This window comes from Felis catus, chromosome B3 (assembly GCF_018350175.1).
Source record: "Felis catus isolate Fca126 chromosome B3, F.catus_Fca126_mat1.0, whole genome shotgun sequence".
Taxonomy (NCBI): Eukaryota; Metazoa; Chordata; class Mammalia; order Carnivora; family Felidae; genus Felis; species Felis catus.
In genome coordinates this window covers 44,922,483-44,941,055 of record NC_058373.1, presented here as the reverse complement: position 1 = coordinate 44,941,055, position 18,573 = coordinate 44,922,483, and the positions used below count along the sequence as shown (strand labels likewise).

At 41.7% G+C, this 18,573-nt stretch overlaps 1 long non-coding RNA gene across 1 annotated transcript in view; it reads right to left on the bottom strand.

Moving 5' to 3' along the window:
* The window catches only part of LOC123385913, a 69,888-nt gene that overhangs the window by 49,146 nt on the left and 2,169 nt on the right, over window positions 1–18,573 (bottom strand). Inside the window, exon 2 of the long non-coding RNA XR_006599179.1 lies at window positions 5,931–6,229. This is a non-coding gene — a long non-coding RNA (uncharacterized LOC123385913). The remainder of the gene's footprint in view (window positions 1–5,930; window positions 6,230–18,573) is intronic.

Sequence of the window (18,573 nt, the reverse complement as noted above, 5' to 3'; positions counted from 1 at the left end):
GCTCTGAGCACTGGTGTAAGAGAGCACTATACTGTGGGACACCACAAAATGCTAATGGACTTCTCAAAAATTTTGAAAGCTAGTTAGAGATGAGACATCTACCTCCACAAAACTTTAAGTTGCAATATAAAACACCAATACTGTGAATCTGTACGTAATTTCCTGACCAACTTTCTAAAGAGCGCAGTATACATTAAGTGCTGTGCATTCTGAGGGATTGCTACAGTATGAAATTATCTGAGAAGACTTTACGGAGGACTTGATCTGGGATTCTAAGGATGGCAGGTTTCACAGTTAGAGAGGTTGGAGAAAGCAACTGATCAGTCAACAAATACTTACTGCATGTTTAACCATGATTAGGTACTGTACTAGAAGCTGAAGACACAGAAGAAAGTAAGACATCCTTCTGAAGGGGTCTGTAATCTAGAGACAGGCAAACAAAAAACAATAGTGGCAGACATCAAGGTGGCAAATGATGAGCTATGTTTCAAAAGAAAAAAAATCTAGCCTTTGTTATCACCAACACAAGAAATCTAAGAGACATGACATGGTCTTTGGAAACTAAGGCCACCCTTGCAATTTGCTCTGGCTTTGGGAAAATGTATACTCTTCAAGCCCCACAGAAATGCCCATCGTCCCCATGGGTCTGCCACCACCTGTCTCTGGATGGGACAGAGAAGGGACAGGCTGCTCTTGGGTTACCTCCTACAGTACTCTTCAAAAGCCCATGCAGTATTGCTACTTTCTAGAGGCCGTTGGCTGGGGGCAGAAGCTCATAGCTCCGTCTAGGGAGACAACGCTGGTCAAAGGGGAGAGCAAGAGGCTGGAATACAGCTGGGAAGAACGGAGCTTCCAGACGGACAAAGGCCATGGCCAGGGCCAAGGCGCTCCAATCTTTCATGGAACAAACCTCATTTTCTGATCTGCTTAATATTCTGTAATCAAAAAGCAGCCCTGCAGAGGAGAGATGATAATAGATACTTACTATACAGACATTATCTTTTCTGTTTGTTTTTAATTTATTTTTTTCTTTTTTAAACCATGAACTGTTGGTTTACTCTAACACTTAGTGTTAAAAAATGAATGGTGGCTTGCTCTATATTCTAATGCTGAACAAGCATTCTCATTTCTAATAACCCAAGTTTTAATGACTCCAGAGGGCTTAGTAAACAAAAAAACCTTTCGCTAATGCCACATAATAATATCATCAACAAGTCCACTGCTAGGAAGGTCCTGATGTTGCCTTTACATTCGATTACCTTCTAGCTCTCAGTCCAGACTTTCCGAACATTCAGAATAGAAATTTCTTGCTGGTTAAAATGAGGGCTACTTAATTTAGAAGCAAAACAGGTCCTTCTCTGGTACAAAGTCTCTACTTTTTCTCTGGCTGCCTCCAGGCGTAGGGAGGTAGTTCCCAGGCACTTACCTCAGAGCAGCTTTAGAAGAAAGGAATCTGAACTTGATCCCAAATAAGCTGGGGGACCAGGAAGGGGAATGGGGCAGATGCACTTATTTATTTCAGCGCCTTTACATAGTGATGAGGTCCTTATTTCTGCCTTCCCCTCAAGCCTCAGAAATCCTTACAAGGGGGCAGTAGGATCAGATCATACATTTAAATTATTTTCAAAGATGTCAAGCAATTCCAACTTCTCTAATACAGCAACCTTCCAAAGGAACGATAAATCTCCAAACCGGAGACAGGCTTCTCCCTTTAAAATTTTAGCTGGGAAAGACTGATTATGTATTTAAGCTTTGGAGCTGTGTAAAGCTTTGTTAGGCAAATCAGTGACCAGACCATCTCTCCTAGCTCAAAGTCTACAGCTCCTATTTATATATGATGAATCTTCGAGGACTTCTTAACAGAAATCATCATCATCAGTCCTTTGCATATCGTCCACAGAGCCAGGGACTTGGTGGAGCTGATGGCAGACTTTTCACTCCAACAAGCCTCACTACTATAATGGAAAATCCAAAGGCCTGGAAACAATGTACGTAGTTCCCTGACTAATTTTATTATGCAGACACACACTTAATGGCTCCCGTTACAATCGCATCCAGGGTGGGAAACAGTACTGGATTGTGACCATCACACTAAATCGACAAGGATTATCAGTCATTAAAAAGGAACCAAATTAGCATCAAGCAGTAATATTTTATACTTATCAAATCTTCTGCTGGTCAAGGTCCATTACTGAGCGACACCATAAAGGCAGGAACCATCAGCTCATTCTCCAGAACATTTAAATCTCTATTGTATTTGTGTAGGATATAATTTCTGGTAGCAATAAAGCCTAATAAAGGTTATACCCCAATGAATAGAGTGTTAATAAATTGACCCATGACATTTAAATGGATAATTATGTTTGAGATAAAGGAAGAGTCTCTTGTTTCCGTGAGGAAGGGTTTCAAGTTGTGCCCAACCCAAGTTACCCATCAGCCACAGGATGGTTCTACATGGCTTTACAGTGCTATAAAATATTAATTTTGCTGGTTACCATTGTATTAGATTAATTATTCATCACGCCCTCCCAACAACTCCTATCTATCAGAATCATCAAGGCTTAAATTTAAAATGTTTCCACAGGAGAAGAAATTGTATGGAAATTAACTGCCACCTGTACTTCTATGCGGGAGTCAGAAACGCTAAGGTTTATCTTCCCCTCAGCCCCCTGCCACAGTGTTGCCTGCCTGTCATGAGATGTTATCTTCACTTGGTGGAGAAGTGAAGAGTCGGGGAGCGATTAGGAGGCTGAAGGAGCTGTTACTGAACATGATGGATTAGATCCAACTGGAACAGTCCAACATATGTTATGTACTGATGCCTCTCAGTTCTCATTAGGACTATGCCACAGACAACTAGCAAAACCTATCGGAGAGAAACAAAACAAAGCAGAAATGCTGCAGGGGTTGCAAGCACGGCCCCCCTACAGTCTCTTGGGCAAGGCTTCTCCTCTGTCTTTCCTGTGCTGCATTAGGCTCAGGAAAAAAGACTTTTCGTGTGACACAACTAACACTAACTTGTTTCAGTAATCAATTAATATTTAATTTGTGCATTTGTTCAACTAACATTTATGCATTCATATTATGTAGCTATTAGACTCTCTTTTGAGAAGAAACTGGTTATGTGTTCTCACATAAATCAAATGCAAAAAACGTTATTAATTCTCAGAAGAAATCCCAGAGAAGCCAGCCCCCAAGACTGCCATCTCTTTCAAAGCAGGGACTCGCTTTTATTATTCTTTAGATGCCGGGTGCTTAGCAATAAATCTTCAGTAGGTAAATGAATATAGTGGGGTTTTTTTTGAGGAAATTTCCCACCAACGATATGGTAGACTAGAAACCCCAAATAGATCTCCCTGTATAAATTATAGAAAACCTCCTTTAGAAATGCACTGTTGAGCTGGAAATAAAGTGAGGAATCCTCAGATGACAAAAATATAGTGAAGTGGGAGTTTGTATAGCAATGATGTCAGCTTTCATTCTGGAGAGCTTCTGATGGAATCTGGTGACTTTGAGCTTCCATTTTGACTATTGTATAGGAAAAGGGAGACAGAAGATAAAACATATAGCCTACCCAAGATCAACAGTCTAATAGGAAAGCCCTGCATAAATCTGGGATCCTTAAGAGTTATAGCATAAGAGAGACGATGAACTAGAACAGTAAACCTGCAAAGGGGGACTAAAAAGAAAATTACGTTTCCTGACCTTGGCAATGGGAAGAGGGGGAACAAAACTTTTTATAACCACAAATAAGCCCACACAAGGATTTGCAACCCAAATCACACTTTCAGAATATTCTGATAAGGATCAGGCCAAAAATTTAGTTTAACATGGGATAAGGAAACTGGATGAAGCAAATGTTAAACCCTCTATAGAAGTACATGCTTGGAACCAAGGCTTTCAAAATATCCATGAAATCTCAGTTCACAGTAAAATAATGATATCATCATCATCATCATCATCATCAGTAAAGAAGCAAGATACTACAGATGACAGCTAACAAAAATGTCAATCAGGAGAATACTGGAATTTTAGATGCAAAATAAAAATAATTATATTTTAATATATTTAACATGAATAAAGGACATGGAACTTTAAAAATGATATAGCAGATGTGAAAAAGAACCAAAGGGAATATCTAGAAATAAAGTACTGAATAACTAGAATAAAAACACTCAGTAGACAGAACAGATAACGCTAAAGAGAAAACTAGCCAAATGACAGAGGTAAGAAATTATCCACAATGCCATGTGGATCAAAAATAATTGAGATGACATGAAAATACTACGGAGAAGGCAAGTTATACGGAATACATATGCGTCATCAGAGTTAAAGAAAGAAGTGAGAGAAAACGTAAGACAGATTTAGAAGACAATGGATGAAAAATTTCCAGAAATGACAAAAAACTCCAACCTTCAACTCCAAGACCCAAAACATCTCAAGCAGGATAAATAAGGAGAAATTCACCTGTGGACAAGAAAATAAAATCTCAAAACACCCAGGAAAAGGAGATGATACTAAAACCAGCCATGGAAAAAAGAGTTCATCCTCAAAGGAATGTCGCTTGGCTTGCAGCTGATTTTTCAACAGCCACAACACAATCCATGAGGCAAGGAAATGACCTATTGTTCTGAGAGGAAAAAGAGAACTGTTAAAACAGAATGCTGTACCCAATAAAATTATCTTCTGGGAGCAGAGTAAAGATACTGTCAGAGGAACAAAATCAGTTTGCTACCAAAGTACCAGCATGAAAGGAAATTCTAAGTGATATTCCTCAGGCAGAGGAAAAATGATCGCCAAATGAAAATTTGATATTCAAGGAGAAAATGTAAGCAAAGAAACTGATAAATACATAGATAAAAGTAAATGAAAATTTTCTTTCTAAAACAACAATTACCCAATTTGTGAGACTCCTAAAAAATGAGATTTAACTTATAGGAAGAAAACAGCCAATAAGTTAGGATGGGAATGATCACTTTAAAATGTTCTACGTTCCAGGGTGCCTGAGGGGCTCATTCGGTTAAGTGTCTGCCTTTGGCTCAGGTCAGGATCTCAGTTCACTAGCTGAAGCCCCACATCAGGCTCTGTGCTGTCAGGGCAGAGCCTGCTTTGGATCCTCTGTCTCCCTGTCTCTGCCCCTACCCTGTGCACGCACACCTTCATAAATAAATAAATAAACAAACACTCAAATAAGTAAAAAAAAAAAAAAAAGAAAAGAAATGTTCTAAGTTCCTTATACTGTTTTGAGAAGGGTAAAATATTAGCTTTGTATTTGAAAACATTACCTACTTATATGTTTAAGGAAATCAGTAAAAGTATAGCAACAGAGCATAAAATTCCCAACTTTGGTGACAGTAAAAAGAGAATGACGGAAAGATAGACATGATCAAACCTAAAAGAAAGGCAAGAAAGGAGAAAAAAGATAAACACAATATGAAGGACAAATGAAAAACACAAAATTAGGGAGGACAAATGAACCCAAACATCTCACTAATCTCGATAAATTTATAAGACTATCCAGTTAAAGGACAAAGATTTTCAGAAAGGATTAAAAATGTAACAATTATGAATAACTGTAACAATTTATAGAGCTATAACAATAATATAACATATAGTAACATAGCTTTAAAATGTGGAAAGCAAAAACTGACGGAGCTACATAGAGAAACTGAAAAAAATCCCACCTGTACCTTTCTCTGTTTTTCATAAGACAGATAATTGGCAAGAGTGCAGTAGATCTAAGCATCATTAAGAAACTTCACCTGGTGGGTAAATATGAAACACTGTACCCAACTGGAAAGCTCCCATTCTTTTTGTATTCGTTTTCCATTGCTGTCATAACAAATTAACACAAACTAAACTTAGCAGCTTACAACAACACAATTTAATAACTCACACTTTTATAGGTTCAGAGTACACATGGGTCTTACCAGGCTAAAACCACGGTGGCAGGACTGCTTTCCTTCCTGAAGGCTCTGGGGGAGAATGTAATCGCTGGCTCATGCAGGCTGTCGGCAGAATTTAGGTCCATGCATTTACAGGACTGAGGCCCCCATTTCCTTGCTGGCTGTTGGGCTAGTGTTGTCCTCAGCTTCTAAAAGCCACACCACACTTTGGCTTGTGGGCCTCTTCATCTTCAAAGCCAGCAATGGTGGCGGGAGTCCTCCTCATGCCTCACCTCTTCTGCCATCTCTTCCATCCCATCTCTGACCAACATGAGAAATCTGTCCTGGAAATCAAGAAGAAAACGCTAAGCTGACAGAAAATTAGGAAAAAGTTTTTTAAAGTCCTTTAGAAAAACAGACACGAGAATGGCAAATGAAACAACAATATGAGTAGATGCGTAATCTCATGAGGAATTAGAAATATAAATAAAAACCACAATGAAATCCACTTTATACCCACAGGATTAGCAAACATGAAAAATGTTGAGATGCTGGCATGGATGTGAAAAGGATGTGAAACAATGGAATTTTGAATTTCCCATCGTGCAGCCTGCCATGGTCCTTGATAGATATTTTTCGAAAGCTGCCTCTGACTGCACTGAACCTATCACTTACTTAATGCTATTTATGGCATGCTAAATAATGTAGCGTCTCCAAATTTCTCATTTTTCTTCTGTGAGGAATTAATATCCTGGTTGAATCAGTTCTCTCATTTCCCTAGTTTTATAAGGCCCAGTATAAACCAAGAGCTGATGTTGAAAAATAAAAACGATGAGGAGCAGTACTCTCATGACCAGACTCTTCCTTTCTGAAATGGCATCTTTCTTTTCCTTCCTCTACTGCACTGAAGGACAGAGAGTCCATACTTCATCCCTACGAAACAGAACAAGATCCACGTAGAAGTGCTTTCTAAAAGTAGCCCTGAGACGCCATCTAGAAGACTGTGCCAGGCTGGCTATAATAACAAAGTTTATTATGTTGGGCTTTGTATTGCATTTTCTGTGTTTGTTTGTTTTTAAGACCTGACTTTCTTCCTATGGACAGAGAAAACCCAACAGACCTTAAGTATCTTTGCTAATTTACAATGTAGTTGTAGTGATCTCTTGATGTGGAGCAAATACAAAGGATACATTCACCACCCACCAAGAATAGTCACAATGAGGAGCCCTAGATGGGTGGGTTTAGAAAAGAAGGGCCTGTATTTATTTCGCTCGCTAACTTCGAAGCACCTCTTCACAAAGTCTGTCCACTCCTTAGACCACTAGCATAATCAAACCTTTATACATACATGATCTGGGAGGCTTGTTTTCATGACCCGCCTTTGTTAATGACAAGCCGTGTGACTTTGAGCGGGGCACTCAATAGCTTCCGCATTAGTCAGGGCAAACTGTTACGATAAAAAGTATAGCATCTCCGTGGCTTAACATGACAAACAAGGCCTTGTCACATATGCCAAAGTTCAAAGCAGGATGGACAGATTTCCTCCAACAGGTGACTCGGGGACCCAGGCTCTTTCTGCTGTAGTTCTACTATCCTCACAAATGGTCTCCAAGGTCACTGTAGAAGAGGGAGGAAGGAAGGCATGGAGAAGTCTCACCCTCTCTTAATTGTTCCAACCCATAAATGACACATTCCTCCCCTCACATTCATTTGGTGAGAACTAGTCACGTGGCTCCACCTACTTATAAGGAGCTGGGAAACGTAGTTTAGCTCTGTGCCCAAGAAGAGGAAATGGGGCTGCTGAACATCCTAATTGCTGCCACTGTCTCATTATTTGGGGCCTCATTTCCTTTCTCTCTAAAGTGGGGATAATTGTTTCTGCCGAGCCCTAACTCAGAGAATAATGAGGAACATGAGAGCATTAAAAAAATGAAAGCATGATCTAAATAAGAGATATTGAAAATACAGGAAAGCGCTATCATTTCTAACACTGAGTTGGGTCCAGGACCCAGGTTTCATGGGACTTAGGTCCATGGAGCCTAAGTAGGTCTGTTTATTCAATGCTGACAGAATCCTAGACTTGATTTATAGGCAGGATTTCGACGGACACCCCACCCATTTTGTTTATGATGAAAAGGATGAAGTCCCAGAGGAAGTGATGCCAGCAAAAGTTTTACATTAAAGGGACCCTTAGAGATTTTCCACACCATTGAAAGTGCAAAGGATAAAATGTTGGAAGCTGACCCAAACTTAGAAGGAAGTATAACTACTCACCAGGGCACAGAACAGATGCTTGTTCTCCATCATGAATTAGATGATGAAAAGCAAGCAAGCACTGTTTGAACTCACCTTAAAAACAAAAATTATGTTTATCTATCTTTGAGAGAGAGAGAGAGAGACAGACAGAGTATGAGCAGGGGAGGGGCAGAGAGAAAGGGAGACACAGAATCTGAAGCAGGCTCCAGGCTCCGAGCTGTCAGCACAGAGCCTGACATGGGGCTCAAACCCACAAACTTTGAGATCATAACCTGAGCCGGTCAGACGCTTAACCAACTGAGTCCCCCAGGCGCCCCTGTTTGAACTACTTCTGATTAGTTCGTTACCAAGTAAACAGCTTGATGCGCAGTGTGTCTAATGTTTTAAATCACAACGCACTAAGTATTAGTTTTACTGCTTCTAAATTCTCCTTATACATTTGCAGTCAACAGTAAGACAGATTTTAAATGTTTTGACAAAAATGTTTAAAGGTCACGAAAACAACTGTCATTTTTTGTCACCGTTATTCAGGGTGACTTGCTCAGTCATTTTTACACTTCGGCACTACCATGCAAAGTAAGGACTGCCTGTATGGTGTGCTGATTTCATGTATGTGTTTCACTTAAAGACTTGTGCCTGAGAAGAAAAGCATTTTTAATACGGCTCGTCTTCCTTAGAGTTCCCGTTCTTTGGGAGACCGTTTTGCCAATGACAAGATGATTAACACTAAGTAAGCTTATTAAGATCTAAAAAGGACTGTTAACTGCAGAAAAATAGTTTCTTCATTGAAGGGTTGTCAGCAAGTCTAATTTATTAGCTTGTCATATTCTGTGAGTGGGAACATAAATCTCGTATCAGGGACCAAGATGAAAAAGCCTAGGCATACCTGCCATAGCAAAATTCTCCACCTTCTTCCCAAAGGTAAACATATACATCACCTTAGCCTTCTAGGTGGGAAAGTGTGATCACCTACATCCAAAAATATGAGACTCTATTATGGATGTCATGTGAGTGAAAGCTGCACACCAGAAGCCTAATTTATAATAGTACTGTAATGCCAAAAATGGGCCAAAAATTCAAAATGCTAACAAACCACATAACACAACCCTTCTATGAAGTGTTTATACTACCTAAAGCAGTATAAATGAGACCAGCCATAATCTCCTTGGAAAAATCAAGAGCTAGGAGGTGTTTATCTAAAAAGGTTAGGGAAGTTTTAGGTCTGTGGAATGGATTTTAGGTCTTAATCTCTGAGTCATGCTGAATTCAAACCAGCCTGAGAAAAGTGGGAAACCGCTGGCTCAAAGGCCGGGGGTCTAACCTCAGGCCTGGCTCAGTTCGGGTTCCCAAACAGTGCCAGCAAATACTCCTCTTGACATCTCCCGGCTTCCTTTTCAGGGCATCTCTCTCAAGAGGGCAAGATGGCCACCCGCAGTCCCAGGCCTGTATCTTCTGGCTCAACAACTCCGCGAAACAGAGCTCTTCTATTCCTAATAGAACCACCAAAGTCCCGAGAACCCTCTCATCAAACTAACTCGAGTCAGGTACCACTATGGATTAGTTACGGTGGTCAGAATTAGAACCCAGGTCTACCCTGGGGCTGGAGAGGAGGACAGCATGAGCCCACAGTGGGGCAAACCGCGTTGGCGGACAGTGGAAAGGGGGGCCCGAGAAAAAGGATAAATAAAAATAGGGCAAGGAAAAAAGAACGGATGACCACAATGGAATGACACGGAACCTGGGAGTTTAAAGGACCTTAGGGATCAAATTCCAGACCAAACTCTACCCCTGATGAAGGGACGCAGGCTACAGGACTCTGAAAGGTAATGATTCCGTTTCTGCTTTCCCTCCTCTCATGGCAGGGAAGCTAATTCCATGGATGAACAGTTCTGGTTGTCAGCGTTCTTACACTGCTGCCCAAATTCTCCTTGCTGCACTTTCTCACTTGGGCCCAATTTCTGTCTCCAGGACCACAAGAGGAGCAACTCCATGGTCCCTGAAGTGGTGGACACAGCTAGTGGCATCTTCCCCATCAGTCTTCAAAGGCTTCCTCCCCAACCTGCATGCATATAGAGTTAGGAGGTGTTTATCCAAAAAAAGGTTAGGGAGGTTCAGTCTCTGGAATGGGTTTTAGGTCTTAATGAATCACTGCCTTGTGTCCAATTCAAACCAGCTTTAGAAAAGTAGGAATCCACTGGCTCACCCCCCCCCCCCACGTACAATTAGAGGTGGATTAACTGTGAAGCTCCCAAAATTCAGACATCAGGGCCCCTCACCAGCACAAGATGCGGCAAGCACTGAGAGTTACAAGAGGGTCCTAGGAGGGAAGGGGAAGCCAGGGTTCCACCAGAAAGCATTTCTACTTAAATATTTCTGGAGCTCTCAGAAAAAAGGGACCTGAATCTCCAAGCTCCAGTAATTTGTTGTGATTCTCATTCAAAATAAATATTCCAATTCATATCTAATTATGTATTTGTAATTTTGTAGTCTTTAAGTTGATTTATTTTGAGAGAGACAGAGATAGCATGAGTGGGGGAAGAGCAGAGAGAGAGAGAGGGACAGAGAGAGAATCCCAGGCAGGCTCCACGCAGTTGAGCACAGAGCCCTACCTGGGGCTCAATCCCACAAACTGTGAGATTATGACATGAGCCAAAACCAAGAGTCGGACACTTAACTGACTGAGCCACTCAGGCACCCCTGTATGCTTTTTCTTAAAGACCTCCTCCTCTCAAAATTGTACAAACTTAGCGCCCCCCCCCCCCCAATCTGGATCTGCTACCATAAGGAGCCTCTCTCGTCCCTTATCAGGCTTTCTTAGGACATGGTTTGCAGGTATTTTATTATCCAGAGCAGCCTCCAGCTTTTTAAAGGTGGAAACCTACAGCTGGACAAAATGCTACAGTGATGATCTGGCAGGTAGAGTTGGAGAGGGTCTCACTGCCTTGTTCTGGTGCCTCTGGTTCCATTACTACAGGCCAGGGAGGTGATGGGGTTAGTCGCAGACATGCACCACATGGTTGGTTTGCTTCTTCTGTGGTCTGTGTGAAACACCGGCTTTTTTTCATCCTCTGTTGCCTTGACTAGTAGAATTTTCAGTTAGTGGAAAAATATTCTTAATTGTCAAGGTTGGTCTGAACTATTTCCTCGGATATGACCAACACTGCCCACTTTGAGAGACAAATGCTAAAACCCAACAAAAAAGATCTCCAGAATGCAACTTCTGGATGCAAAGGGAACATGAACTCTTACTTGAATCCATTCTGTCTGCCACCCACACCAGTTGGTACACTTTAGTCAGAATGTTTACAACTAAAGGTGATTTAGCCCGACATTTATAGAGACTGACTCATAAAACTAAAATTCTCATAGATCATAAGCAGCCCTAAATGTATACCTCTAGTTTTTAAGGTGACCACCCAATAGTTTTTATGTAGTTAATACCTGTTAATGAGATTAAATTTTTTATTTGCCCTATTACTGAATTTGGATACAACTGATCAAAACCAAGCTTCAAGTATTTTAACAAAAGATGCTCTTCCATATAATTGAAATACATGGAAGGGCTAAAAGAGTAAATCAAAGTGGATTTATACTTATCTTGGTCTGGCCCTTTGCTCTGGCCTTACTGGATATACCACTATGTTCTGTCCAGCTCTGAGGAGTTAGAAAGTGTTCATTTAGCACTGAGGGTGGCAAGTAGGTTTCAACAAGTGAGCAGCTTTGAATCACTAGTAGTGACCTGAAGCTTTGTAATGACAAAGACTCTGAGACCAGATCTCCACGCATCAAAGGAGTTCTGTGATCAGCTGGTATTGTCAGTCATGAGCACCAGAAACAGAAACGGGAACATTCACGTTGTATATTTGCCATCTGTGATCAATTAGATTAAACTCCCCTGAGGTTAAACACCTGATTCATACCCCACACTGCATTTGGCAAATAGAACTTCATGATTATTGAATGAATGAATATGGGTTCTACATTTCGCTTTGTGAAAGATACGCAACAGAAGCTCTATTAGCCAACATTCAATTAATTACAATCTCCAAATGGATTACCCATTTCCAGAATCAAGTCAGAAAGTGGAACAACAATGAAACCTATATATATTTAGAAACTAACCTTCAGGGTTTCAGTCCACATTGAATGCAATTCCCCAGCTTTTCTTGACCTGCAATCTTACGTCTTAGTGATAAGTGATTGAATTTCAGCCCTGGGACTTGGAAGACCCTCAGTTATCAATTTTTAAGATCACTAGACTATAGTTATTAAGTCTGGAAAATGGGCCCAAACATTTCAAACAGTGAAGTTTTATTTATTTTTATTTTGTTATTTAAAATAGAAGGGCTCTTGGTTAGATAAATGCTCAAGGACAGTAAACTGCTTAGCTAGACTGTAAGCTCCTGGAGGGCAGAGATGGTATCTGATTCAGTTCCATGTTCCTGTATTGTCTAGTACGTTTCCCTGAATACCGGGCTGCTTAGTAAATACTTGCTATATGAATGAATGAGCAAATATCTGTGTGTGGGGGTGGGGGAGGTCAGTGTTCTCTATATGTTCTGTCCTTGAGCCCCTTTGCCTTTAAGCATTTATCTGAGAATTTTCCTCTCTGACAAAGGGGAGACCAGTGACACGTAAAGTATCCCAGCTTTGGACAATGTAAACACTCTTTAGAGCTAATCAGAGGAGTGTTAGCAGCTGGGTGGGGGCCTGTAAAAGATAACCAGACTAAGAATTCAGAGATCTGGGTTTGAGACTTTGAACTGCTTGCTCTTTGACTCTCAGTTTGCACATCTGTAAAATGGGGAGAATACCTTGTCTTCTGAAAGTTGTAGAGAGGGTCAAACAAAATACCTGAAAGTATTTTGAAAAATGATGAAATCTCCATAAAAACAGGGGGACATCAGTTGTTCTTATTCTGCAGCTAAGTGGCCACACAGCTTTGGGCACATCCCTTCACCCTCACCCTTGATCTCTTCATCTTAAATCCGAGAGGGTTGGACTAGATGCTCTCGAGCGGTGCTTTCAGCCCTCATGTTATGTACACACAGCTGGGGCTTTCAGCTCTGGCAAGAGGAAAGAGGAGGGCTGGATCAAATTCTTTCCTGAACAGATTCAGACAAATCATTTGATGCTTTTGCCCATTTACAAGAAGCAGCCAATCGAGGCAATCAAATTGCATTCTAGAGAGTGAGCCAGAGGAAAATGCAATGTTTAGGTAGTCACAGCGCTTCATCTGAGAGTCAGAGAGGTGCAGAAACCAAATGAGGCACTCACAGAAAAGCAGGGGACAGTGTTGTTTTTAGGCACTTGCTGACTCGTGCACTTTGTTGGATACTTTAAGTATATTCTCTCAATTAGGTCGCACAACAATTATTCAAATTAACAATTTACCCACCCTCCAGATGAAAGCTCCCTGAGATTCAGACATGTTAACCCAACCCGGGAAAGGATTTAAATTAATTCAGGGCTGTTTGACTCCCAGGGTTTTACTTGTACTATTCCACTGCTAAGGAGCCAAAACAAAGATAGATGGTTCCGAAGCAGAATTGCGTATGCCAGGAGGCAATAGGTGTGCGCTGTCTACAGTCATTGGCAGGCACAAAACACAGGGAAGACAAAAACCAAACTAAAAGCACCAGGGGCCTCCTGGAGACACTGAGAACAGAACTCAGTGAGCGCCAACTTCAGACGTCACACGTGCCACTAACGACCCACTCCCGCACCTCAGACTTGCAGATTCAATGCAGCAGTGGGTTCATCTCAAAGCACTTCTCCAGGCGTGAATCTGCTCAGATACCTGCTCTTCCAGGCTGCAGCCTTCCCGGTTCAGTGCTGAGGGACCAAATCCCCAGAGGGAATTTCTAAATTACTCAATTCCCTTTGCCTGTACTTATATCCTAATGATAGGACATTAAGATGCAAATTACACAGAAACTTAGTAAGCAAATCATGTCACTTTCTAATGGTTACATCAATAAAGGCTGCCGAGAGGCACCACACTGTTGCCAAACCCCAGGAATGACTTCAAAGGCCCACCTGCAAGCCCCGGGCACAGTGTGTGCTAGAAATTCTATCTCACCAAAGTATTTATGGTCAGGGATTCTTTCCTCTCCAAGTAGCAGAACTGCCTGATGCTGTTTCTCCCAGCTTCCAATGCTGACGGCTCTGTCTGTGCACATGTGTGGGTCCTCAGGGTGCTGGTGGTTTTTTGCCAGTGTGGTTTATAACATTACAAAGGGGAATTCAGTCTCCTCTGAGTAAAATACTTCCATCACCAGAACATGTTTCAATTTCTGCTTGTCATTTCTATCGCTGCCATTTGTCTCCTCCCTCTTCTGCTTTCCTTTTTCCTATTTTTCCTTCCAAGAATTGGCTGCGATCCCCTAAACTAAGCTCTTGTTTGTTTGTACCTTGCCCATATAAAAATCCATCCTATTAAAATCATTGGCTTTTACAAGCAAATTTACTTTAGCAACGATATCTCAGAAGGTCAAACTATTCATTATACATTTCAGAGTCTCTGGCCCTTAACCAAGGACCAGTACAGCATACAGAAGTTTAATAAATGCTTGACTGTAAAATATTACAATCCCTTCAATTTCACCATCGAATTCTTACTTACAGGATTATGTTCTTGGAAAGCCAGAAGCCCTGGCCTCTGGTCATAATTCAGTTCCTAATTAGCTGTGTGATCCTGGACAGATCATTCCCCCTCTTACTGGGACTTGCTCTCTTCATCTACAGAATGACTAGAGTGGTAGTTTCTGCATCTTCTAGATTAAATTCTGTAAGGACAGAGCTCAGATCTGTGGTGCCCCCTTTTGTAAAGATCTAGATCTGCAGGATCTAGTACATATCTAGAATACAGCAGGTTCTCCGTGACTATTTGTTAAGTGGGTTTGTTAAGAATGCTGTGATTCTAGGTTTTAAATCGATGGCATTGTTCAAGTGGACTTTGAACTTGTATTTGCTGTTACAAACAAAACTATACCCAATTGTTTCAAGTTTTTTTTTTAATTTTCCTCTATCCAGGACTCAGATAGATGCTCTTCTGTACATTCTGGAAGCTTGTGAGTCATTTCACAAACAAAACTCCGTATCTACCTCCAAGCTGACTCACTGGCTTCCTGGTGTGTTTCTCACCAAACCAGATGATGGCCACACAGGCAGTAAGGCTTTGTAGGGCAGTAAAGACACGGTGCCCATATGAAGAATTCAGGTCAATTCATCTCAAAGTAAGTATTTACCGGATGCCTATTGAGACACCTAATGTGTAATGTTAGTTTGGGAAGGAAGCACGTACCAAGACAGCCATTTCTTGGAGCCCTTGATAATCAAAGATCAAGGACATGTCCATCTGGACCACCCAGCTCCTGGACCCTATTTTTAGATCCTATTTGCAGTGTTTGCCACTTTCTTGGAAGTCCTTCTCACATTCACAGTTTAGACACAGTCATATACATACCATTCAATTTTATCTCCTAATCGTAACATTGCCTTGTGCTGTTTTTCTATCTGTCTCACCTAAGTTTGAGACTTTTAAAACATGGGTCCAGAGACAGGTTTCCAAAAGGGGGCCACCAGTATTGAGGATTATGTGCAAAGTTTTATGTGTATGAGCATTTTTCTGAGAGAGGGTTTGTCGCTTTCAACAGATTTCCAAAGGGATCTGTAACTCCAACACACAAACTCTCAGCTCATTGGCTGCTAGAAACCCTGGGAAGAACTGCCTTGATTCCAAGAATCTCCATTCACTTCTCCAACAGAGCAGTCAAGCTGAATGTACAAAAATTCAAATTCATCAAGTGAGCTGAAAAGCCAAGAAAGCAAGCAAATGCCAATTTCTCATACTCATTCAGTTATGAGGGGGAAAACCCAACTTTTGACTAGGAATAAAACTGGAGTGCTCAGAGCTCCTTCTTACCAGTTTTTATGATCCATTTGGGTGAAGTACCATCAACTAAAAACCTGGGCCAGCCAAGCAAACAGCTGAACTTGATGTAGATATTGGATCCACATTGTTGGATCCAATATTGAGCAAGTGAAGTGGAGGCAAGCGTGTCTACCCTAAAAGAATAATGGCCACTGAGGTCTGTGTGGGGTGGTCTTGCATACTTGACCCAAAGCACATGCACACAGAGGGCTCTGGCCTCTAGGGTTCCTGCATCTCATGCTGTGCTGCCTCAGCAGTTTCCAGAGTCAAGAGAATCATCCAAGTTATGGTGTACTCTCGTCTCCTCTTTTATAAATTATGCATCAAGGAAAGAAATTCATGGCAATTTTTTGATGAAAAAATACCCCATACAATACCCCATATGATAGACACTCTAATTTTCTCTTAAAGGTTAGGAGAGTTTTCCAGAAGGAAATTTGGACCCCCCAAGGTGGGGGTAAAGTTGGCAGACAAAAAATACGGGCGTGGTTCACAGTCAGCTGTCTGCCTGCCCCAGGCCCTTAAGACAGGGTCTTCTGCCCACATTGGTTGTAGAAACTGTTAACAAGGAGACTGAGGTGTTATCCTTCTCTGAAAAGCACCAGTCTTCCTGCCTGGCTCTCTCTTGCACTGCCTTCATCCCTCACTTCCTGGGCCTACCCGGCTCTGAGCTTTGGGCTTCATTTCCCATTCCTGGTTCCACTCTTGCCTCTTACAGAGGAGGACTAATTTGGCTGGTCCAGTTTTAATTTTTTTTTTTAACATTTATTTATTTTTGAGACAGAGAGAGACAGAGCATGAACAGGGGAGGGTCAGAGAGAGGGAAACACAGAATCTGAAACAGGCTCCAGGCTCTGAGCTGTCAGCACAGAGCCCGACTCGGGGCTCAAACTCACGGACCTGAAATCATGACCTGAGCCGAAGTCGGCCGCTCAACCACTAAGCCACCCAGGCGCCCCATGGTCCAGTTTTAACCAACTTCGAGTGTGTGCACTTGCTTAAGGACAGTGGTACTGAGCTGCTCTCTTCTGGCTATTCCATCTGGTGAAGTTGGGGTGCTCAGAGGGCATAATTTGCATAATCTCCATAGCCAACAGTGATTCAGAAGAACCTTGAGAATTCAAAGGTAAATAGACTCTAACTTTGATACTGAAAAATAATTTTGTAATTCAATGTATATTAATTTGCAAAAGATTCTGTTTGAATGCATATCTTTGGTGGTTCCACCTCGTCTCACCCCTCCCCCCCAATGCACAAAAAACCATGCTATTACATGAATGGCCCATCTATGTCACAACAAGGAGGTCTGACTATTGAAAATATAGTAAACACAAAATTCTACCAAGCAGAGTACTGAGGAAGTAAGGAGTTCTAGTTGCCTGAAATTTCCAAGAAAATTCTGGTTAAAAATCGTCATTCTCTATATCTTGACACAATAAATAGATTTTAAATAATTTGCTCTAAGAAAAATAACCAGAGGTACACAGAGACTGCCACATTACGTATCGTAGGAAAGACATCTATGCACAGTGAATGACTTAAAAGCGCACCAAGCCCCTTGTGTGCACCTGAAGCTGGTGGAGAGCAGAAAGCAGTCTATGGCACTTCCTGGAAATGTGGCAGGGCTGAGCCATCAGCTGTACTTAGAGGCGGCCAGTTTCCTAATGTGTCTTCATATTGGGTTTCTCTTCTTCCGTACGTTACCCACTCTGCCCTTACTCTTGCTCCCTATGATTGCACTTATTAATAAAGAACAGCACAAGACCAACTCAAGTCTGCTTTCTGGAAAACCTGGCCCACAAAAAAATTTTACAAAACTAGTGATTCTCAATGGCTTTTGGGTAAGGGTGTGTGTGTGTGTGTGTGTGTGTGTGTGTGTGTGTGTGTGTTATAATTTTGCAGGCAAAAGAAAGGGAACCATTCTTTTCTCCCCAATTACTTATTACACCTCTCTTCTTCCCACTCTGCATCAGTTAGGGGCCAGTCAGTAAGTAAAAACAGTAACAAGAGCTTGGACAGAAACATTTAATGTAAAGACGTCCTAACTAGTAAAGGTGATTAATTTCTAAAAAGGGGTAAAAGATAACTTTAAGGAGTTCAGAAGTAGCACTTCCAGAGAGCAGTGAGAGGAAGGAACTAATAACTCATCCTCTGTAAGGGTAAGAATGGGTCTGCTCATGGCAAAGATCCTTGCCAAAAGTGTGGGCTGGAAACAGCCTGTAGGAGCAGCCAGTCACGTGGTGGAGAAACTTGCCAGAGGCTGCAGAGGGGAGCTGGTCCATAGCAACGGTCTCTGGGTAATGGGAAAACCTGCCGGAGGCTGCAGGCTAGTGGAGCTGATCCACGCAGGATGCTGAGATGAACACCACGCAGTCCTTCCACACAGACCTGCTGGCCCCAGCACCAGGAAGGGAAATACCTACCCCTTTTCGGCTTCAAAGTGGCACACCAGCACCTTGTATTCACAGAGCCTAACACCCAGCCAGCTGGCAAAGG